Source organism: Oncorhynchus kisutch, linkage group LG5 (assembly GCF_002021735.2).
Source record: "Oncorhynchus kisutch isolate 150728-3 linkage group LG5, Okis_V2, whole genome shotgun sequence".
Classification (NCBI taxonomy): Eukaryota; Metazoa; Chordata; class Actinopteri; order Salmoniformes; family Salmonidae; genus Oncorhynchus; species Oncorhynchus kisutch.
Genome location: NC_034178.2, coordinates 34,522,777 through 34,547,529, shown reverse-complemented (window position 1 = coordinate 34,547,529; position 24,753 = coordinate 34,522,777). Strand labels below are relative to the sequence as shown.

The window sequence follows — 24,753 nt, the reverse complement described above, 5'->3', positions numbered from 1 at the left end:
TCTATGTCTGCCAGTTCTATTTGGCGCCGGAGGTGGTTGCCATACAACTTTCTGATAGCTTGTGAGCTCTGTGAACACAATACAATTAGCGCAGCTGGAATTTGGCAGGATGTGGTGTCCATTTATTAATACGCACTATGTTGCCAGGCTGGTTTTCCCACTGTATAGCATCTGGGTCCTGTAAAAGAAATTAGATTTTATGATTTTGATGAGGACTCCTCACCATTGTAGAGTAAATAGTACTTTCACAGTCTTAACATGATACCTCATGCCTTCTGGAATCCAGAGAGATGGTCTCCTCCTCATCATCGTCTCCATCATGTGCGGTTGCTGCTGCACTGGGGCCTTCACCCTATCACATTTAATCGGATTCATATTGAAGCTAGTAGACAAGACATGCCAGGCCTACAGTATGCCTTTGATGGAGTACTCACTGGATCAGCATCGTCTGGTGCTTGTGCTGGTGGCTCTAACAGGAACACAGTGCTGCCAGACACTGCAAGGCAATAGGTAAACCAAAGTCAGACAGTCCAAATTGATTCAATATGAATGTGGTTGTATCCCATGTAGAGATGGAAGGACATACCTTGAATGAAGCGGGTGGCATCTTGGGAGGAACCTATGCTCGTCTCTTTCCCCCCAGGGATCCCCTCTAAGACGGGCCTGCCTTTATTTAGCTCCAAGGCCATGTCCTCTGCTGGGGTAAGGTCAGCCTTTGGTGACCCACCACCCGTGCCTTGTCTGTGGGTATTCTTTTTCACTGCTAAAACAGTACAGACAATGTGTGATATATGCTTGTGCTTTGTTAAATATTAGTCAGGGACCATACCATTCTGCAGAATGTTCTTGTATTTGATTTTGACCTGCTGCCATGTACGTTTTGGCCCGTTCATGTTTAATCTACACACACACACACACACACACACACACACACACACACACACACACACACACACACACACACACACACACACACACACACACACACACACACACACACACACACACACACACACACATTTAATGGAGTCACACTGCAAAAAATTACTTGGTATTTTTGTCTTGTTTTCAGTAAAAATATCAAAACATTTATCATAGCTTTATACAGTGTGATGGAGTTACTTTACACAATTTCACTCATATCTGCAGTGCATTTCAATAAAAAATGTAACCGTTTCATAATTACAGTACAACTGCATTTTTGGAGATGTGAATTAAATATTTGAATTGTCAATGGCTCAATGGCATTGCTCATGCTGTCACATACACATAATGGCACAGGTACAATGATGAGGCCTCTTTCCATCTCTATGACCATAGCCATAGCCATTGACTGAAGAGTGTTGTACCAGTCATATTTCCCTTTTATTTTTTATCATGATAGCAACATAGTCACACAGAAAAACTGTCAGTGTATCATACTCAAAACTGAGGCAGGATGCACAACGACACTATTGCTCATCTGGAAACTCACTGTTTTGTAAGCAAATGTTGACCTTCACCCCATCTGTGATGTTGACAGACTTGGTATCTACTATCTTGTGTTTCAGGTGGTTGTCCCTTAGTTACTTAGGTAGCAGTGATGGCTGGAGACGTCCACAACAGGGGTGTTTCATGGGAGGTCCAACAGAATGGCACCAATGGACCGTCTCTGCAAGGACAGGACTGAAAGCCCCACCACAGGCCTGGTGGAGGGCACAGAACCAGGTGGGCAAGGCAACTCTAATGGTGGCATTGTGCTCCAGCAAACAATGTCCACTTGTAGTCTACCTACTGTAGATGTCATGTTACTACAGAACAGCTCCCTTGTCGCGGATACAAAATCCAGTGGTTGTCCTGAACAATGAAAATTAATAGTTCTCTAATTGAAATATATGGCCACTTGAACATAGGCAAAATTTCCTCCAATGACAACAGGAATTAGAATAATAATTTTAATATTGGATATTTCCTTATTGGAAATAGTTTAGAATAAATACTGGACAAGCCACATTCGCAATTGATTACGGTAACGGCTCTCGCTGTGTCATGGTTTCCCAAGAGAGACAGCAGCAGTGAAAGAACTGTTGCATCCATAGTCGCGTGAGTAAACGTTTTTTGCACCCCACTTTTTATTATTATTTTTTACCAGAAAATTATAATCCATTGGGTCATTTGTCATATTCTATTATGAGTAATGTTTTGAGATAGTATGTATTAAAATAGATAATTAACAGATTGCATTTTGCACCCCGTCGCCTCAAGATGAATGGTTTTGACCACTGGAAAGTTTTGCTTCACTCCCACGCGCCACTATTTTAGTTCAGTGCAATTAGAAAGCACTGGTCGCGCTGCTGGTGTATACAATGAAAACGCACCTGCAAAAGAAAATGTTTTTTTTTATATCTATTTTGTTGTGCTGTTGTTACATTTGTTTCGTTGTTTCATCATTTGAGCAGCGTGCATCATGAGCTAATTCATTGTATAATTTCCTAATTGCCTGTAGCTGTGTATTCGCGCAAATGCGTCAAATGAAAAAGCACAGGGTAATTTATACCTCGTTAAAACCTTTTAGGGATAGGGGGCAGCATTTTCACTTTGGATGAATTGCGTGCCCATAGTGAACTGCCTCCTACTCTGTCCCAGATGCTAATAGATGCATATTATTATTACTATTGGATAGAAAACACTCTGAAGTTTCTAAAACTGTTTGAACTATGTCTGTGTGTATAACAGAACTCATAGGGCAGGCAAACTTCCAAACAGGAAGTGGAAATTCTGGGGCTGGTTGATTTTCAACTCATTGCCTATTCACATCCAAATAAGATATGGATCTGTTCGCACTTCCTACGCCTTCCACTAGATGTCAACAGTCAGTAGAACATGGAATGAAGCCTCTAGTGTGATGTGGGACCGGATGGCAGCTATTTGAGTCACTGGTCTGGCAGAATGCCAGTTCCTGGTTACGTGCAGTAGTCATTATATCGCCTTGCGTTCCATTACTCTGTAGACAAAAACGAATGCTCCGATTGGAACGTTATTGGATATATATGATAATAGCATCCTGAAGATTGATTCTCTACTTAGTTGGACCAGTTTATTCGACCTGGAATATAAGTTTTGGAAGTTTTCGTCCGAGTTCACCTGGACCAGCGCCAGCTTTTGGACATGTGAACTAATCGTGCTAGCAAAAGTAGCTAATTGGACACTAGTAATGGACATTATGGAACAAAACAACGATTTATTGCGGAACTAGGATTACTTGCACTGCATTCTGATGAAAGATCATCAAAGGTAAGGGAATATTTATGAAGTAATTCCGTATTTCTGTTGACTCCAACATGGCGGAAAAATATATTTACTTCTGAGCGCCGTCTCAGATTATTGCATGGTATGGTTTTTTCATAACTTAAAAAAAAATCTGACACAGCGGTTGCATTAACAACCAGTGTATCGTTAATTCTATGTAAAACATGTATATTTCGTCAAAGTTTATGACGAGTATTTCTGTTATATGACGTGGCTCTCTGTAATTACTCCGGATATTTTGGAGGCATTTCTGAACATAGCGCCAATGTAAACTGAGATTTGTGGATATAAATATGCTTATTATCGAACAAAACATAACTGTATTGTGTAACATGATGTCATATGAGTGTCATCTGATGAGGATTATCAAAGGTTAGTGATTCATTTTATCTCTAATTCTGCTTTTGTGACTATCTTTGGCAGGGAAAAATGGCTGTGTGTTTTTTTGGATTTGGTGGTGATCTAACATAAATATATGTTGTGTTTTCGGACACGATGGGTAGATTAACATGATGTTTATCTTTCATTTGCTGTATTGGACTTGTTAATGTGTAAAAGTTAAATATTTCAAAAAAATATTTTTGAATTTCCAGCGCTGCCTTTTCAGCGGAATGTTGGGGGGGAGTTCCGTTAGCGGAACCTGTGTCCTAGACAGGTTTTTAAAACAAACAGCGATGCATGGCTTGGTAAGTAATATCGAAAATAATAAACAATATCTACCCTCTTTTCATCAAATATGTATGCTACTGAGACAATTGAAAAAAAAAATCATGGTGACCGTAACAGTGCTTCAAACAAAAGTGGCAAAAAAGTACATGTTGGGGGGAAAACAGAACGGTCAATTAATACACGTTATTCCTCGTACTTTTCATAATGATTATTTTCCTTCACGATTTATTATCAAATACAGTATGTCACAAACTCAATGTGGTTGTTGAAAATGACAAAATACAAATAATTGATAGTAGCCTAGTCCTGTAACTGCAGGCTACATATTCAAATGTAAAACCCATATATTTTCTCTCATTTTAAAAAGGCAAGATTCTCAAGGGAGGCTAACAGTAGAATATTTTTTGTTAAAATCAAAACGCAATTACATTATGTATGCAGTACTGTTCTTTGTTTCTATTTATAAAATTAGGCCTGCACAATAACAAAATATGACAACACCCAGTGAAATAGCAGCTCGCCAAATAAAAAAACAGAAATACTCATAATAATTCATAAATCATACAAGTGTTATACACCGGTTTAAAGATGAACGTCTTGTTAATCCAGCCACAGTGTCAGATTTCAAAAAGGCTTTACGGCGAAAGCAAACCACGCTATTATCTAGGGACAGCACCCCATCAAACATGCACATGAAAATCATAATTCAACCCACCAGGCACAACACAAAAATCAGAAATAACATATAATTCATTCATTTAACGTAAATAATTGATCAAATGTAAGACGGGATAAACTGCGTTCAATAGCGGATAAAAACAAAGTGGAGCGAGCTTTCAGGTCACACGCCTCTAACAAACAGTACACTTCACTCGACCCTTGTTTTGAACTGCCTTACTTCTTCATTTCTCAAAGGAAAAACATCAACCAATTTCTAAAGACTGTTGAAATCCAGTGGAAGCGATAGGAACTGCAAGCAAGTGCCTTAGAAATCTAGATCTCCATAGAAAGTTCATTGAAAAGAGTGTGACGTCCAATTTCTTTTCCCTGGATGGTTTGTCCTCTGGGTTTTGCCTGCCAAATAAGTTCTGTTATACTCACAGACATCATTCAAACAGTTTTAGAAACTTCAGAGTGTTTTCTATCCAAATCTCCCAATAATATGCATATCCTAGCTTCTGCGCCTGAGTAGCAGGCAGTTTACTTTGGGCACACGTTTCATCCGGATGTGAAAATAGTGCCCCCTAGCCTTAAGAAGTTTTAACCACTCTGCCTACATGTACATATTACCTCGACTAACTGGTGCCCCCACACATTGACTCTGTACCTGTACCCCGTGTATATAGCCTTGCTATTGTTGTTTTACTGCTTCTGTTAATTATTTGTTACTTTTATTTTCATTTTTTCCCCCCAATTTAAAAAAAAACATATCTATTTTTTATTTAACACTTTTTTTCTTAACTTCTTAAAGCATTGTGGGTTAAGGGCTTGTAAGTAAGCATTTCACTGTAAGCTCTACACCTGTTGTATTCTGCACATGTGACAAATAACATTTGATTCTTCTTGAACTACCAAGTGCAACATTCTAAAGTATTATAATATTATTCCTCCCATTTTTAAAAATGTAATTTCCTCATTGTTATTCTGGCCACATTCTTAACAGTTTGGCCTGTCAATCGAGCACTGTGGGTGGGATTGTCAGAGGAGGATCAGGATATTTGTGAGAGTCACTGAGTTGGTAGGGTTTTAGACCTGTCAATCAATCACTATGGGTGGGATTTTCAGGGAAAGGGTGGAATGTTTGAGTCACAGGGTTCGTAGGGTTTCAGACCTGTCAATTCATTATTAGGGGTGAGATTTTCAGGGAAGGGAGTAGATTAGTAATCTAGTCATTAAAACACGTTTTCAATATAATTTAGTTTGACAAAACCTACGAAAATTGTGTTCTGTTCATAAATATGGATTCTCCCTATTAAGAAACACTATAATTACAGGAAGTTAACTTTTAAAAAAATATATATATTTCACCTTTATTTAACTAGGTAGGCTAGTTGAGAACAAGTTCTCATTTGCAACTGCGACCTGGCCAAGATAAAGCATAGCAGTGTGAACAGACAACAACACAGAGTTACACATGGAGTAAACAATAAACAAGTCAATAACACAGTAGAAAAAAAGAAAAAAAGAGTCTATATACATTGTGCAAATGGCATGAGGAGGTAGGCGAATAATTACAATTTTGCAGATTAACACTGGAGTGATAAATGATCAGATGGTCATGTGCAGGTAGAGATACTGGTGTGCAAAAGAGCAGAAAAGTAAATAAATAAAAACAGTATGGGGATGAGGTAGGTAAATTGGGTGGGCTATTTACCGATGGACTATGTACAGCTGCAGCAAGGTCCTTTTCATAACAGTGTTATCTCAAAGCTCTACTGAGGTAAAAACAACATACATTTAGAATCAAGCCAGGTAAAATAGCAACAGTGCGCTAGGTGCTCAATACATTTTAGATTGAGACTAGGTAGCAGTGATAGCTGGAGACATCCATGAAAAAGACAGTCAGTAGAAATGTGTTTTAAGGCCTGTTTTAAAAGTTCAGAGTGGTCAGGGAGAGCATTCCATAGGCGAGGGGCAAGGGAGCAGAAGGCTCGTACCTTCATAGTTCGGAGACGTGTTTGGGGACTTGAAGCAGTAGGAAGTGGCTGGAGCGGAGAGTGCAAAGTAGCTCGCTGATTATGATGAGGTTGCTGATTTCGGTTGGCCTCAATCCATTCAAGGCTTTAAATACAAGCATGAGGATTTTGAAGTTGATCCTGTAGTTGACCGGTATAAGATTATTTTGAAGATAAATACACATTGCAGAGTTTGAGAGGACTAAAATCTAGAGTACTAATGGTCAATAGGGAATTGTAAATAGGAGATGGGTTTCAGTTCAACAGCTGTTTAGAATCTGTGGAATGTCACTTCTGAACTCAGAGCTACGTGTGCTACGTTCTGTACATTGAGTCGGGAGCAGGATACTTGTTATTTGGACATTGTTCCAGTCGTACTGCAAGGACTTCAGATTGGTTAATCCCAGGCTACCGTGAGGGGTTAAAAATGGCATCCTGTTCCTTTGTTCAGTGGAGAAGCTGAGGACAGAGGAGACTGAACATCTACCTCCCAGCATCACATCTTGATTTGTCCTTCTCAAGTAAACCTATTTTTCTCCCCCTGATTTGTTTTGGGGCTTGTGCTATTGAAGAATAACAGCAATTGCTAACACCTGTAGCCAGTGGAGTTGACCCAGGATCGGGTTGATTTGGTCTGACTTCTTGGTCCAGGTAAGGACCCTGGCATCACTGTTCTGGATTAGTTGGATCCTCTGTAGTGATTTGGCTGGGAGGCCCACAAACAGCGCATTTCCGTAGTCGATCCGAAAGAAAATGAAGGCGTCGTTGAGATTCTCTGCATCTGGCTGGGAGGCTGATGGGATGCATGACCCAGGCAATGTTTTGAAAAAATTATGTTTTACATATTTGTTTTATGTGGGCATTTAAAGAACAGAGAAGGATCAAACTTGACTCCAGGTGAATGGCCTGACTGTTGATTGTAGGGCAGATGCTTCCAGCATTGGTGACCTGCTTGGGTGTCCCAATAAGTATAGCTTCAGTCTTGCTTCTGTTCAACTGGAGGAAGTTCTCTTTCATCCATGCCCTGATGTCCTCTAGGTAGCTGCTAAGTTTTGCTAAGGCAGAGATGGTGTCCGGTTTGGTGTTGATGTAAACCTGGGTATTGTCAGTGTAGCAGTGGAAGTTAATGTTATAATCTCTGAGAATTTGGCCGAGAGGGAGCATGTAAATTAAAAACAGGGTGGGAGGGTGGGGTATGCAAAATGGGCTAACTTATGGGCTAGCATTTCTATCTTCTTAATGTTTTGGCATTCAGGTCCAGAAAGTTACTTTCTGACCACTTTTACCATGGGCAAATATATATGGAGAGTTTCGTTCAAGTCATAAGGGGTTCAGTCAAAAAGTGATTGAAATCAAATGTGAACAAACCGTCAGTGTGTGTTGGCTGGATAAGGGAGAGTAGGAATGTCCGTGTACAAGGGCTCACATGTATCCTTTCTCATCCACATACTTTTTTTTTACTGGAGTTAGAATAAGTGGTATTTTAAATAAGTGGTAGGTTTTGCTCTGTTTTAGACTGAGAGTTTCAACTTTCTTTTCATTCAAATCAAATCAAATGTATTTATATAGCCCTTTGTACATCAGCTGATATCTCAAAGTGCTGTACAGAAACCCAGCCTAAAACCCCAAACAGCAAGCAATGCAGGTGTAGAAGCATGGTGGCTAGGAAAAACTCCCTAGAAAGGCCAAAACCTAGGAAGAAACCTAGAGAGGAACCAGGCTATGTGGGGTGGCCAGTCCTCTTCTGGCTGTGCCGGGTGGAGATTATAACAGAACATGGCCAAGATGTTCAAATGTGCATAAATGACCAGCATGGTCGTATAATAATAAGGCAGAACAGTTGAAACTGGAGCAGCAGCACGGTCAGATGGACTGGGGACAGCAAGGAGTCATCATGTCAGGTAGTCCTGGGGCATGGTCCTAGGGCTCAGGTCCTCCGAGAGAGAGAAAGAAAGAGAGAATTAGAGAGAGCATATGTGGTGTGGCCAGTCCTCTTCTGGCTGTGCCGGGTGGAGATTATAACAGAACATGGCCAAGATGTTCAAATGTTCATAAATGACCAGCATGTTCGAATAATAATAAGGCAGAACAGTTGAAACTGGAGCAGCAGCATGGCCAGGTGGACTGGGAACAGCAAGGAGTCATCATGTCAGGTAGTCCTGGGGCATGGTCCTAGGGCTCAGGTCCTCCGAGAGAGAGAAAGAAAGAGAGAAGGAGAGAATTAGAGAACGCACACTTAGATTCACACAGGACACCGAATAGGACAGGAGAAGTACTCCAGATATAACAAACTGACCCTAGCCCCCCGACACATAAAAATGTTCATTGAATTTATATTTCCAGGGGAGAACTTAAATCATTATCTGACCTGGTAAAATACTCTTTTACGGTAGATGCAAGTGTCATCTAGATTAGATCAATATCCTAATAGGATATGACTTGCTCTCGTTCAATTTTTTATTTATTTATTTTTATTTTACCTTTATTTAACCAGGTAGGCAAGTTGAGAACAAGTTCTCATTTACAATTGCGACCTGGCCAAGATAAAGCAAAGCAGTTCGACAGATAAAACGACACAGAGTTACACATGGAGTAAAAACAAACATACAGTCAATAATGCAGTATAAACAAGTCTATATACAATGTGAGCAAATGAGGTGAGAAGGGAGGTAAAGGCAAAAAAAGGCCATGATGGCAAAGTAAATACAATATAGCAAGTAAAATACTGGAATGGTAGTTTTGCAATGGAAGAATGTGCAAAGTAGAAATAAAAAAATAATGGGGTGCAAAGGAGCAAAATAAATAAATAAATAAAAATTAAATACAGTTGGGAAAGAGGTAGTTGTTTGGGCTAAATTTTAGGTGGGCTATGTACAGGTGCAGTAATCTGTGAGCTGCTCTGACAGTTGGTGCTTAAAGCTAGTGAGGGAGATAAGTGTTTCCAGTTTCAGAGATTTTTGTAGTTCGTTCCAGTCATTGGCAGCAGAGAACTGGAAGGAGAGGCGGCCAAAGAAAGAATTGGTCTTGGGGGTGACTAGAGAGATATACCTGCTGGAGCGTGTGCTACAGGTGGGAGATGCTATGGTGACCAGCGAGCTGAGATAAGGGGGGACTTTACCTAGCAGGGTCTTGTAGATGACATGGAGCCAGTGGGTTTGGCGACGAGTATGAAGCGAGGGCCAGCCAACGAGAGCGTACAGGTCGCAATGGTGGGTAGTATATGGGGCTTTGGTGATAAAACGGATTGCACTGTGATAGACTGCATCCAATTTGTTGAGTAGGGTATTGGAGGCTATTTTGTAAATGACATCGCCAAAGTCGAGGATTGGTAGGATGGTCAGTTTTACAAGGGTATGTTTGGCAGCATGAGTGAAGGATGCTTTGTTGCGAAATAGGAAGCCAATTCTAGATTTAACTTTGGATTGGAGATGTTTGATATGGGTCTGGAAGGAGAGTTTACAGTCTAACCAGACACCTAAGTATTTGTAGTTGTCCACGTATTCTAAGTCAGAGCCGTCCAGAGTAGTGATGTTGGACAGGCGGGTAGGTGCAGGTAGCGATCGGTTGAAGAGCATGCATTTAGTTTTACTTGTATTTAAGAGCAATTGGAGGCCACGGAAGGAGAGTTGTATGGCATTGAAGCTTGCCTGGAGGGTTGTTAACACAGTGTCCAAAGAAGGGCCGGAAGTATACAGAATGGTGTCGTCTGCGTAGAGGTGGATCAGGGACTCACCAGCAGCAAGAGCGACCTCATTGATGTATACAGAGAAGAGAGTCGGTCCAAGAATTGAACCCTGTGGCACCCCCATAGAGACTGCCAGAGGTCCGGACAGCAGACCCTCCGACTTGACACACTGAACTCTATCAGAGAAGTAGTTGGTGAACCAGGCGAGGCAATCATTTGAGAAACCAAGGCTGTCGAGTCTGCCGATGAGGATATGGTGATTGACAGAGTCGAAAGCCTTGGCCAGATCAATGAATACGGCTGCACAGTAATGTTTCTTATCGATGGCGGTTAAGATATCGTTTAGGACCTTGAGCGTGGCTGAGGTGCACCCATGACCAGCTCTGAAACCAGATTGCATAGCAGAGAAGGTATGGTGAGATTCGAAATGGTCGGTAATCTGTTTGTTGACTTGGCTTTCGAAGACCTTAGAAAGGCACGGTAGGATAGATATAGGTCTGTAGCAGTTTGGGTCAAGAGTGTCCCCCCCTTTGAAGAGGGGGATGACCGCAGCTGCTTTCCAATCTTTGGGAATCTCAGACGACACGAAAGAGAGGTTGAACAGGCTAGTAATAGGGGTGGCAACAATTTCGGCAGATAATTTTAGAAAGAAAGGGTCCAGATTGTCTAGCCCGGCTGATTTGTAGGGGTCCAGATTTTGCAGCTCTTTCAGAACATCAGCTGAATGGATTTGGGAGAAGGAGAAATGGGGAAGGCTTGGGCGAGTTGCTGTTGGGGGTGCAGTGCTGTTGTCCGGGGTAGGAGTAGCCAGGTGGAAAGCATGGCCAGCCGTAGAAAAATGCTTATTGAAATTCTCAATTATGGTGGATTTATCAGTGGTGACAGTGTTTCCTATCTTCAGTGCAGTGGGCAGCTGGGAGGAGGTGTTCTTATTCTCCATGGACTTTACAGTGTCCCAGAACTTTTTTGAGTTAGTGTTGCAGGAAGCAAATTTCTGCTTGAAAAAGCTAGCCTTGGCTTTTCTAACTGCCTGTGTATAATGATTTCTAGCTTCCCTGAACAGCTGCATATCACGGGGGCTGTTCGATGCTAATGCAGAACGCCATAGGATGTTTTTGTGTTGGTTAAGGGCAGTCAGGTCTGGGGAGAACCAAGGGCTATATCTGTTCCTGGTTCTAAATTTCTTGAATGGGGCATGTTTATTTAAGATGGTTAGGAAGGCATTTTTAAAAAATATCCAGGCATCCTCTACTGACGGGATGAGATCAATATCCTTCCAGGATACCCCGGCCAGGTCGATTAGAAAGGCCTGCTCGCAGAAGTGTTTCAGGGAGCGTTTTACAGTGATGAGTGGAGGTCGTTTGACCGCTGACCCATTACGGATGCAGGCAATGAGGCAGTGATCGCTGAGATCTTGGTTGAAGACAGCAGAGGTGTATTTAGAGGGGAAGTTGGTTAGGATGATATCTATGAGGGTGCCCGTGTTTAAGGTTTTGGGGAGGTACCTGGTAGGTTCATTGATTATTTGTGTGAGATTGAGGGCATCAAGTTTAGATTGTAGGATGGCTGGGGTGTTAAGCATGTTCCAGTTTAGGTCGCCTAGCAGCACGAACTCTGAAGATAGATGGGGGGCAATCAGTTCACATATGGTGTCCAGAGCACAGCTGGGGGCAGAGGGTGGTCTATAGCAGGCGGCAACGGTGAGAGACTTGTTTTTAGAGAGGTGGATTTTTAAAAGTAGAAGTTCAAATTGTTTGGGTACAGACCTGGATAGTAGGACAGAACTCTGCAGGCTATCTTTGCAGTAGATTGCAACACCGCCCCCTTTGGCAGTTCTATCTTGTCTGAAAATGTTGTAGTTTGGAATTAAAACTTCAGAATTTTTGGTGGTCTTCCTAAGCCAGGATTCAGACACAGCTAGAACATCCGGGTTGGCAGAGTGTGCTAAAGCAGTGAATAGAACAAACTTAGGGAGGAGGCTTCTAATGTTAACATGCATGAAACCAAGGCTATTACGGTTACAGAAGTCGTCAAAAGAGAGCGCCTGGGGAATAGGAGTGGAGCTAGGCACTGCAGGGCCTGGATTCACCTCTACATCGCCAGAGGAACATAGGAGGAGTAGAATAAGGGTACGGCTAAAAGCTATGAGAATTGGTCGTCTAGAACGTCTGGAACATAGAGTAAAAGGAGGTTTCTGGGGGCGATAAAATAGCATCAAGGTATAATGTACAGACAAATGTATGGCAGGATGTGAATACAGTGGAGGTAAACCTAGGTATTGAGTGATGAAGAGAGAGATATTGTCTCTAGAAACATCGTTGAAACCAGGAGATGTCATTGCATGTGTGGGTGGTGGAACTAATAGGTTGGATAAGGTATAGTGAGCAGGACTAGAGGCTCTACAGTGAAATAAGCCAATAAACACTAACCAGAACAGAAATGGACAAGACATATTGACATTAAGGATAGGCATGCTTAGTCGAGTGATCAAAAGGGTCCGGTGAGTGGAGAGGTTGGTTGGTGATTTAGACAGCTAGCCAGGGCATCGGTAGCAAGCTAGCATAGGATGGAGGTCTGTTAGCCACCCCTTACGTTCCGTCAGTAGATTAGTGGGGTTCCGTGTGGTAGAGGGGATTAATCCAAATCACACAACAACAACAAAAATAAAAACAATAGATATAGTTATAGAGGCCCAAGAAGAAAATATAATAATAATAATTTTAAAAATAATTTAAAAAAAATAATAATAAAAAAATTGTCCGATTGTCTATTCAGATAGCAGCCGGTAAGACAGCTAACGGTTAGCAGGCCGCAGATGGGCGTTCAGGTAACGTCGCGACGGAGGAGCCGGCCGAATAACTCCTTCGGGTAGATAACGTCGGCAGTCCAGTTGTGAAGGCCCGGTGGGGCTCCGCGAAGGCAGTAAAACGGGTCCGGATAGGTGACTGCAGCCCAGGTGTGATTGATGGAACTCAGGAGTGATTGACGGAGCTTGCTAGCTCCGATGGTCACACGGATAGCAGCTAGCTAGCTGTGAGATCCGGGTATGAATGTCCAGGGACATGGAGAGAAAAATTGGTCCGGTATGTTCCGTTCCGAGCCGCGCTGCGCCGTACAGAACTGGCGATAGATTTTCGAGCTAAAGGATAGCTGATGACCACAAAACGATTTGCCAGTAAAGGAGCTAACTAGCTTCTGAACTAGCTTCTGGATTAGCTTCTGGCTAGTTTCAGGCTAGCTTCTTGGAGTTTCTGGCTAGCTTCTTGGAGGATTACAGATCTGAGGTAAATAATACTTTTTTATAAATATACATTGGTGAGGCGGGTTGCAGGAGAGTGTTTTGAAGATGAGTTGATGGAAAATAAAAATAAAATGTATGTGAAAAAGTTGTAAATATATATATATACAGGACACGACAAGACGAGGACAAAAGACGTCTGAACTGCTATGCCACCTTGGAGACTATACAATGGCCTCCCTCTTTTTCCCATTCCCCTTAGGCACCCACGTCATAGTGGTGTTATACTGGAGGCTATCATCTACAAAATAGCTTCCAACACTCTACTCAGCAAACTAGATGCAGTCTATCACAGTGCCATCCGTTTTGTTACCAAAGCCCCTTATACCACCCACCGCTGCGACTTGTATGCTCTAGTCGGCTCGCCCTCGCTAAATATTCGTCGCCAGACCCACTGGCTCCAGGTCATCTATAAGTCTATGCTAGGTAAAGCTCCGCCTTATCTCAGCTTACTGGTCACAATAACAACACCCACCCGTAGCACGTGCTCCAGCAGGTATATCTCACTGGTCATCCCCAAAGCCAACACCTCCTTTGGCCACCTTTCCTTCCAGTTCTCTGCTGCCAGTGACTGGAACAAATTGCAAAAATCGCTGGAGACTTTTATATTTCCCTCACTAACTTTAAACATCAGCTATCTGAGCAGTTAACCGATCGCTGCAGGTGTACATAGTCCATCTGTAAATAGCCCACCCAATCTACCTACCTCATCCCCATATTGTTTTTATTTACTTTTCTGCTCTTTTGCAAACCAGTATCTCTACTTGCACATCATCATCTGCTCATTTATCACTCCAGTATTAATCTGCTAAATTGTAATTACTTCACTCCTATGGCCTATTTATTGCCTTACCTCCTCACGCCATTTGCACACACTGTATATAGACTTTCTTTTTTCTATTGTGTTTTTAACTGTACGCTTGTTTATTCCATGTGTAACTCTGTGTTGTTGTTTGTGTCGCACTGCTTTGCTTTATCTTGGCCAGGTCGCAGTTGTAAATGAGAACTTGTTCTCAACTAGCTTACCTGGCTAAATAAAGGTAAAATAAACTAATTCATAATACACACCATTCATGATCTTTATCTGGAATGACTGTTTTCAGTGTCGTAGTCAAAGCACAGTTGAAACAGCTCAGTTCTCTGTCCTTCCAACAAGATCCATAAACTGAATTCACTTTTACTTTATTACACTTTTACTAATTTCCTTTTTTCCCCTGTAGATTTCACTATTTCATCAATTGACATTTGTAAGTAATAGTACAGTGTCGTGGAAATGACCACCAGGGACACCTAAAGTAATCAGCAAGCTGGAGAGGTCATAGTCAAACTTAGATGCATAAAGTGCAGGTCTGAAGTGAGCTCTGCCGAGGAAGTCCCATTAGTTATCTCACAGTATATACTTCTTACACAGACAAGTTATATTTGCATGATTTTAGCTTATTCATTATTCATAATTTATTCATCGTTAACGTTTGGTTCATGCATGTAACCAACCAATATCTCACGAGGCCTCTTCTCTCCAAGCTGAGACCTTGAAACTGAGACACCCCTTTTGGTTCTCAAGACAATGTTCTGGGCGTACTGCCAAATTGCAGATACTGATAGTGAGGATTCCTCCCAGGCACGATCAATCAGTCACTTGCATGAACCCAGTCAAATTGGTTATTAGAAAAGCACAGACATACAATTGTCCTTCACAACAGTATAACAGACCAATCAATATTTAACCCAGGGTTTGCTGTCAGTTAAGCCATATATGCTCCCCCTGTGTTCACGTTTTTTTTTTACGAGAATGGGTTTATGTCAAGATTCACTGTATTAAAAACATCTAATCTCCACAGGTGCTGGCCAGGAGAGTGTTTGTTCATGTACAGTCCTTTGAGGACCTGACTGCTGACAGTGAGGTGACTACTGAGATCGAAACTGAAAGAGACTCTGTGCTTTGGGAGTCAAGACCGTTTGTAAAGGAGGAGGCTCTGTCTCTGGGCGCTGAGGAGGAGACCCAGAAGGAGCAGCAGCATAAGGTGGAGGTAGAGGAGGAGGTGTGCCCAGAAAGCAGGATTAAGGAAGAGGATATGTGCAGTGAGGCCTGTCGTAGCCACAGGAAACATGTTTGTACTGAGCGAGGCAGGCAAGCCCATCTACTCACGCTACGGCACAAAGGAGGCCCTCTCCAGCACCATGGGGGTCATGATGGTGCCTGGTCTTCGTCGTGAAGGCAGACAACAGTATCATTTGCTCCATTCACGCAGGTGAGTAGAAGATTTGGGGAGTATCTCTTTGGAGTGGAAAATTAGAGTTAGAGGGTAAAGTAGCTTTGTCATAGTTTTTTTCAGTGAAACATAGTGAACAACTATAAAGTAGGCTATGCAATTCAAATATCAGTCAGTAAGATATGCCATTCAAATCTCAGTCAGTAAGATATGCCATTCAAATCTCAGTCAGTAAGATATGCCATATTGCAAAAAAAACAATCTGACTGTACTGTACTGTAGATGTGTCATTGCCCTCTCATTCAAATCTTCTGTTCAAGATGGTTACAAAGTGGTGTTCCTTCGCAAAACTCCTCTGGTCCTGGTGGGCGTATCCCAGACCTGTCAGTCAGATAGAGAGCTGACGCGTGAGCTGCAGTACATATACTACCAGATCGTCAGCCTGCTCAACCTCACCCAGCTCAACCACATCTTCCAGCACAAGCAGAACTATGACCTGGGCCGCCTACTGACAGGGTTCGAGCATCTCACGGACAACCTGCTGCGTCTGTTGGACCGTGACCCGGGCCTGCTTGTCAGCACTGTCACTTGCCTCCCCCTTGCCAGCTCCACCAGCGACTTGGTCTCCTCCAGGCTGCCAAGACCAAGAACCTGGTCTTCTCCATCCTGGGGCCTGCCTGATCACCCTGGTACGCAAGAAGGACCAGTACCTGCACCATATGGACCTGCACCTGCTCTTCAACCTGGTGGGCGTCCTCTTTCCACGAGGGTGAAGGCTGGACGCCCATCTGCCACACTAAGTTCAGCACTGCTGGCTTCTTCCACACCCACATCTCTTACCTGGAGCCGGCCTCTGACCTTTGCCTCATCCTGGTGTCCGCCGACCGGGAGGAATTCTTTAACCTTTCTGATTGCAAGCACTTTCAAGAGTAAGTTGAAAGCCAGACTGAGTTCCTTTAAAAAATAAACAATAATATACATTTTTGGGGAACCACAGTTTGGAAGCCACTGGTTGGGGAACCACAGTTTGGGAGCCACTGGTGTACACCATCACGGCTTATACAGTTTATAGTCCTTGATACCCGTCTTACCTCTTTTTTTCCCCATTCTGTTTCTGTGTCTTCCATCAGGCCTGAGCTGCCCCTGCTATACCAATCTGTAGAGGAGCAGGTGAGGCGGATGGGATTGTACCAGTACCTCCAAAGCCGCTTGCACCACCCGACACGCCCCCTGCGCTCCATCTACCGCTGTGGAGAGACTGAGAACCTGCTGGCCTGGGTAAGCATAGTACACTGGTTTTATACCATTGCAGCTGATCTTGAAATGCACAGTCTTGCAGTGTAGGAGGAAGATGTTTGTCCATGCGGCTCTCTTCAGGGGATATCTGTAGTACCATGGTGATTAATCTCTCCTCTAAACCCTCTTCCATTACCCTACCTCTCCTTCAGGTGACAAGTGGCATTGAGCTCTACCGCTGTTTCAGTCCCCTGGGGACCAAGGCCGTGGCCGATGTTAATAAGCTGCTGGAGTGGATCAAGAGGGAGGACGACTGCCTCTTTGTCCTCAGTCCCCTGACATACTGAGCCCACAGCTGACCTAGCTACATTACTAAGAAACCCTGGCCCTCTAAACCTGCTGCCTCGTGACCTTGAAGTCGGATGGACACTATTGTAGGTCATGGATGTAATGCCAACAAATCATCATGCATCACTTTTGTGCATATGCAGTCTGTTTGCTCTTTGCAGATTCTTCAGTCTATGGTCATCGGGGGGGGGGGGGGGGGGGGGGGGTAATCACAATGAGGGTAAACCTATGTTTTATCAAACAGAATTTCATGATTTTAATTGGTGGTTGACTTATTGGGAATTGAGAGATATGCAGCAGACATTTCTATTAATAACAATGCCGAAATCTGTGATGGGTGTCCCAATTGCTATAAGATGATGATTATTTGAAACTGTAATAGACCTGTCATTAATTTGCCATATGTTAATAATTATAATGTGCCCTGCCAACGTATCGCCACGGTCCGTGCCATGGTAAAACGTGCACTCCTGTAGATCTGAAATAATTGCATAGTGAACGTTTTATCCAGGTGAGCCAGCCAACCAGAAAAACAAGGTGAAGCAATTCAGGCATTATTGAAAGTCAGGACAATCCTTGTCCTGGAAGAAACATAATGTGTATAGTTGAGAAAAAGCAGTAGGGATTTATATTTAAATGTGGAGTGGAGCTTTAGCTATAGTTACGTGATCACAACGTGCCCGGGTACCTTCAAAATTATTCAGCAATCATAATTTAGTTTCCATCATTTGTTGCAATTATGTCTGTTGTGCAGAGGTGAGGACAGAGTCAAGCGCAGGACACAGAACTGAGTAAAATAACGTACTTTAAAAAAGTAGTATATATCAGCCAACATAACCCACGCAGTGATAACAAACACAAATGACTAACACAAACCAGGAATAGTCACGCACAAAACATAATGGGAACCAGAGGGTTAAATAGGGAAATAATAATAACAATGGGAATCAGGTGTGTACACTCAAGACATAACAAATGGAAAAAGAAGCATGGATCGGTGGCAGCTAGAAAGCCGGTGACGACAACCACCGAAAGCCGCCCGAACAAGGAGAGGCACCAACTTCAGCGGAAGTCGTGAAAAATTAAGAAAGCCAGACAAAATAAGAATCCACCCGTTGAGCAGATAAAAATGACGATGTTTAGAACAGTTCTCTTATAGTTGCCGTTTCCATTACACGTCCTAATGTTGTTGTTTTTTGCGACTTGCTTTTGTCAAATACACGTGGGTCAATGGAAACCTGCCTTCTATTGTCAAAAGAGTCCGTACTGGTTAGCCCATTAATTGATGAAACCAAGAAAGATTAATCTCACTTTCTGACTGTAATGCAGTTAGCCCCATGCACTCTACTTACAGTACTGTATATGCACCTACTTTAAACACGTACTTCTATTAATTCCACTCTTTTGTTTATCTGCATACTCCAAAGGGAAAAGTCTACCATGATTACAGTTGTGTTGCTCAGATGAGTTATTTAAATTATTATTTGTGTCTTTATTTGTTGCTTGGGTTTTTGATGAAGGATTTCACTGTCAAAGCTGATCTGCTTGGGAAAGTATCTTGTGGTATAGTGGGCTAAAGCTGAATGAGAGAATGCAGGTCATGCTAAATAATGTTATCAGGTATATACTGAATGTCCCCCCTAGGACCCACATAGGGATGCAGGAGGTCCGGGAGGTGGACTTGTTGCCTTTGGAGTCCAGAGTGGACCAACTTAAACTTAATCATATGTTTGACATCTTGACACTGCACTGAAGATAGGAAACACTGTCACCACTGATAAATCCACCATAATTGAGAATTTCAATAAGCATTTTTCTACGGCTGGCCATGCTTTCCACCTGGCTACTCCTACCCCGGTCAACAGCACTACACCCCACACAGCAACTCGCCCAAGCCTTTCTCATTTCTCCTTCTCCCAAATCCGTTCAGCTGATGTTCTGAAAGAGCTGCAAAATCTGGACCCCTACAAATCAGCTGGGCTAAACAATCTGGACCCTTTCTTTCTAAAATTATCTGCCGAAATTGTTGCCACACCTATTACTAGCCTGTTCAACCTCTCTTTCGTGTCGTCTGAGATTCCCAAAGATTGGAAAGCAGCTGCGGTCATCCCCCTCTTCAAAGGGGGGGACACTCTTGACCCAAACTGCTACAGACCTATATCTATCCTACCATGCCTTTCTAAGGTCTTCGAAAGCCAAGTCAACAAACAGATTACCGACCATTTCGAATCTCACCATACCTTCTCTGCTATGCAATCTGGTTTCAGAGCTGGTCATGGGTGCACCTCAGCCACGCTCAAGGTCCTAAACGATATCTTAACCGCCATCGATAAGAAACATTATTGTGCAGCCGTATTCATTGATCTGGCCAAGGCTTTCAACTCTGTCAATCACCACATCCTCACCGGCAGACTCGCCAGCCTTTGTCTCTCAAATGATTGCCTCGCCTGGTTCACCAACTACTTCTCTGATAGAGTTCAGTGTGTCAAATCGGAGGGTCTGCAGTCCGGACCTCTGGCAGTCTCTATGGGGGTGCCACAGGGTTCAATTCTTGGACCGACTCTCTTCTCTGTATACATCAATGATGTCGCCCTTGCTGCTGGTGAGTCTCTGATCCACCTCTACGCAGACGACACCATTCTGTATACTTCTGGCCCTTCTTTGGACACTGTGTTAACAACCCTCCAGGCAAGCTTCAATGCCATACAACTCTCCTTCCGTGGCCTCCAAATGCTCTTAAATACAAGTAAAACTAAATGCATGCTCTTCAACCGATCGCTACCTGCACCTGCCCGCCTGTCCAACATCACTACTCTGGACAGCTCTGACTTAGAATACGTGGACAACTACAAATACTTAGGTGTCTGGTTAGACTGTAAACTCTCCTTCCAGACCCATATCAAACATCTCCAATCCAAAGTTAAATCTAGAATTGGCTTCCTTTTTCGCAACAAAGCATCCTTCACTCATGCTGCCAAACATACCCTTGTAAAACTGACCATCCTACCAATCCTCGACTTCGGCGATGTCATTTACAAAATAGCCTCCAATACCCTACTCAACAAATTGGATGCAGTCTATCACAGTGCAATCTGTTTTGTCACCAAAGCCCCATATGCTACCCACCATTGCAACCTGTACGCTCTCGTTGGCTGGCCCTCGCTTCATACTCGTCGCCAAACCCACTGGCTCCATGTCATCTACAAGACCCTGCTAGGTAAAGTCCCCCCTAATCTCAGCTCGCTGGTCACCATAGCATCTCCCACCTGTAGCACACGCTCCAGCAGGTATATCCCTCTAGTCACCCCCAAAACCAATTATTTCTTTGGCCGCCTCTCCTTCCAGTTCTCTGCTGCCAATGACTGGAACGAACTACAAAAATCTCTGAAATTGGAAACACTTATCTCCCTCACTAGCTTTAAGCACCAACTCTCAGAGCAGCTCAAAGATTACTGCACCTGTACATAGCCCACCTATAATTTAGCCCAAACAACTACCTCTTTCCCTACTGTATTTAATTTATTTATTTTGCTCCTTTGCACCCCATTATTTTTATTACTACTTTGCACATTCTTCCACTGCAAATCTACCATTCCAGTGTTTTACTTGCTATTTTGTATTTACTTTGCCACCATGGCCTTTTTTTGCCTTTACCTCCCTTATCTCACCTCATTTGCTCACATCGTATATAGACTTGTTTATACTGGATTATTGACTGTATGTTTGTTTTACTCCATGTGTAACTGTGTCGTTGTTTGTGTCGAACTGCTTTGCTTTATCTTGGCCAGGTCGCAATTGTAAATGAGAACTTGTTCTCAACTTGCCTACTTGGTTAAATAAAGGTGAAATAAAAAAAATAAAAAAATACAAATCTTAAATGATTGTGCCCCAGGTTACATGAAAAACCACATTGATATGGTCTATAACCAACACAGTCACAATACCAGCCCTAGTGTTATGTCTTGTAAAATCCCAAGAGTAAACAGTACTGCGAGGAGCATTTTTTTCCATACAGGTATTTGTCTGTGGAATAGCCTTCCCTTGGAGATCAAGCAAATTAAAAGTAAAAGTAGCTTTAAAAAGCAGGCAAAGGCACTAGGCCTCTCCTCGCTAGCCCAATTATTCTTTGATGATACATTTGCCTCTTTTTCTCAGCTGCAGGAAAAGTTCAATCTCCCCCAATCCCACTTTTTCCGCTATTTCCAGACTAGAAACTTTGTCAGAGCTAACACACCTGGATTTCCCAATAGGCCTGCGAATACAGCTATAGAGAGCATCTTGGAGTTGAACAAGCTTCCTAGGGGCGCAATTTCAGATGTATATGCAATCATTCATGACTTACAGAACCCTTCTTTGGTGCCTTTAAAGACTCGATGGGAAAAGGATTTGGGGGAGGAACTTGGGGAAGACGCCTGGGAATCTGTGCTGCACAGGGTGCACTCGTCCTCTTTTAGCACTAGACACAGCCTCATTCAATTCAAGGTGGTTCACCGTATCCACTGGTCGGGGGCCAAACTTGGAAGAATATTCTCTGATTTTGATCCTACCTGTGTCAGATGTAAAGTGGAACCAGCCACACTGTTGCATATGTTTTGGGGCTGTCATAAACTGTCAGGTTTCTGGGAATTAATATTTAAATGTTTCTCTGATATATATGACACTGTTATAGATCCGTCTCCCCTTACAGCCCTTTTTGGAGTACTGCCCATGGGTACCCCCCTATCAAGAATCCAGTCGGACACTGTTGCTTATACAACTCTTTTAGCTAGACGGCTAATACTACAGAACTGGAAGTTGGCAGCTCCCCCATCTTATAAATATTGGGTGAGAGATGTGTTGTGCTCTCTGAAACTAGAAACATTTCAATTCACGTGGGAACCCCAAACTGTTTAATGAGGCTTGGGCTCCATTCCGGTCTTACTTTAAACAGTCCATCCTCTGATGGCATTCCAATTAAAACTAAAATAAGTCTGTATTTGACCACCCTGTGACTTGAGGGTTGGAGGAGCTTCTCTCTGTATTTTTGCTGGGGGGGGGGGGGGGGCATTAAGGTTCATGTGCTTGTTGATTGTGATCCGCGGATGCCTTGTTCATCTTGACCGGGCAGAGACTGAAGTGTGAGCTTGTTTTTCCCAGTTATTTTTACATTTTGTTCACGCCTACATGAATAATCATTCTATTTTTTATATTTTTTATTTTAAAGCATTGAAAACGTTATTTTTGGTCCAGTGGATGGTCGGTCTGTGGCCATGACTGTCTGGGAGTGGTTGCATTTCTCCACCCTTATCCCTTGACTGTTTACAGGAACAATGGTGAGGTGTTTGCTCTGTCCCTGTACTATAGATTGCCCTTTAACCTCTGTAGCCTTCTGCCTGGTGTGTTTAACTTGTCTAAAGTATGGTATCTTTAAAGACATTTTTTTATTAGTATTTTTTTTCTAGTTGAGTATATTATTTATATTGCTTTGTCTTGTCCGTGTGTGTGTGTGTGTGTGTGTGTGTGTGTGTGTGTGTGTGTGTGTGTGTGTGTGTGTGTGTGTGTGTGTGTGTGTGTGTGTGTGTGTGTGTCCGTGTGTGTGTGTGTGTGTGTGTGTGTACAACTTAATAAACAGAGGCAAAGGTTTTCATTTGGACAAGTTCATTGGACAAGTGTTAATCTCTGAATAGAACACAGTGTGAGGATTTGGTCTGTAGTCTATCATAAGACAACTGGCATCAGATATGACCTTTGCCGCTTAAATAGTTACTAAATAAAACCAATCTGCTTGCCTGGCTACTCAGACTCCTTGCTCCGGCCAAACGCTAGGCTACGCCCAGAGACGTTAGTTTCTTCTATGCAATGAGCCTGGATCTGAGTACCTCTCTAACACTTCACTGAATGCGAACACGTTCTGGGCCATCTGATTGGTCCAGAAACTGATGGGTTGGGCCAAAGCCAGAACACACGTGGGAAAAGTGTTGGTTTGAAAATTCTTCATTGGCTTTGACACTCTGATTGGTTAGAGACGATTCAATCGCTGATTAATTTGTTTTGTACAATGCCCTTCTTGCCCTTCGTCACCACAAACAACTTCAATGATGGCAGTCTCAGACTAAAGTATGTAGCGAACGACAGAGCAGCGGAAGATTTTAGTGTGAGTTGTCAGGCTAGCAATCTGCAGTAGCTACATCCATTTTTGGACTTGTAATATGAATGATATGTACCCATTGATTCTTAAAGGATTTAATTTATCAATGCACCATGAGCTTAGTTCAACTGTCGTATTCAATCTGAACACAAACTATAAGCTTGTTTTACTCCAATGTTTCTAAACAAAGTAAATGTAAACAAACACTATATCACTTCAAAACATGGTTAAAAGTATAATGTTGATATCATGGATAGTCAGTCCTTGTATCCATAGCTCTGTCTATAAATGTGATAGTGGTTACATTTCTCTTCTCAGCCTTTTAGCAAAGCAGTGGCAGGGGACACTTATTGTTTCATCTGCTGTTGCCACTTTAACCACATAGGCTACTTACAAGAGACAATATAGACTTCATATGGGCAAATACAATTCTATTAATAAAAAGGAAAGTTTTACATCTTCTTAAGTCTGATAGTGGTTGTAACCTTCCAGACTTGGAATGGTATCAACATGCCACCCAAGGCTTCTACTTGCGACATATAGTTAAATGCACTAAAGAGGAGTAATGGGTACATATTGAAGATGCACATGCTCATCCCCAGGATCTTTTTATGTGGATAAACGATAAAGCTAAGAACATTAACAACTTAATAGTTAAGAACAATATAACAACATTGAAGAAAATTAAACGTATTCTCAAGAACCAATATAACACCCTAAAAAACAAAACCTTTCTGGAGCAATCCTTGGATAGCTTTTCAGAATTCCCCAATACATTGGTCCACATTGAAGACTAAAGGCATAGAATCCGTAAATTACTTGGTAACAGGAAATACATGTATTTCCATGACAGAATTAAAAAGGCGTTTTGGACTGACCAATAGTTTAAAATATTGTACATGCAACTTAAAAGTTACATATCACAATATTTTTATTTGAAGTATTTTGGATAACAGAGCAACCTTGAGGGACTCTCCAGAGGAGCAATGGAACTTCGTGTACTACTCTTGGCAGGAATCCAGATTATTTTAATGATTCCCATTCCTGTGTATATGAAGATACAGTATAAGATAATGTATATTCTATATGTGATATGATTTTTAGATGGTATTTTTCATGATGTAGAGTGTGATCTATTAAATGGGTCAAGATTGGCATCATACTCCTCAAGTGCATGAAAGGCATTCAATTGTACAGTTTTTGGGTGTCATCCA

General features: G+C 42.4%; 1 pseudogene; it reads left to right on the top strand.

Moving 5' to 3' along the window:
* Positions 1–1,582: 1,582 nt before the first annotated feature.
* On the top strand, positions 1,583–17,483 carry LOC109890177 (protein SAND-like; annotated as a pseudogene).
* Positions 17,484–24,753: the final 7,270 nt, after the last annotated feature.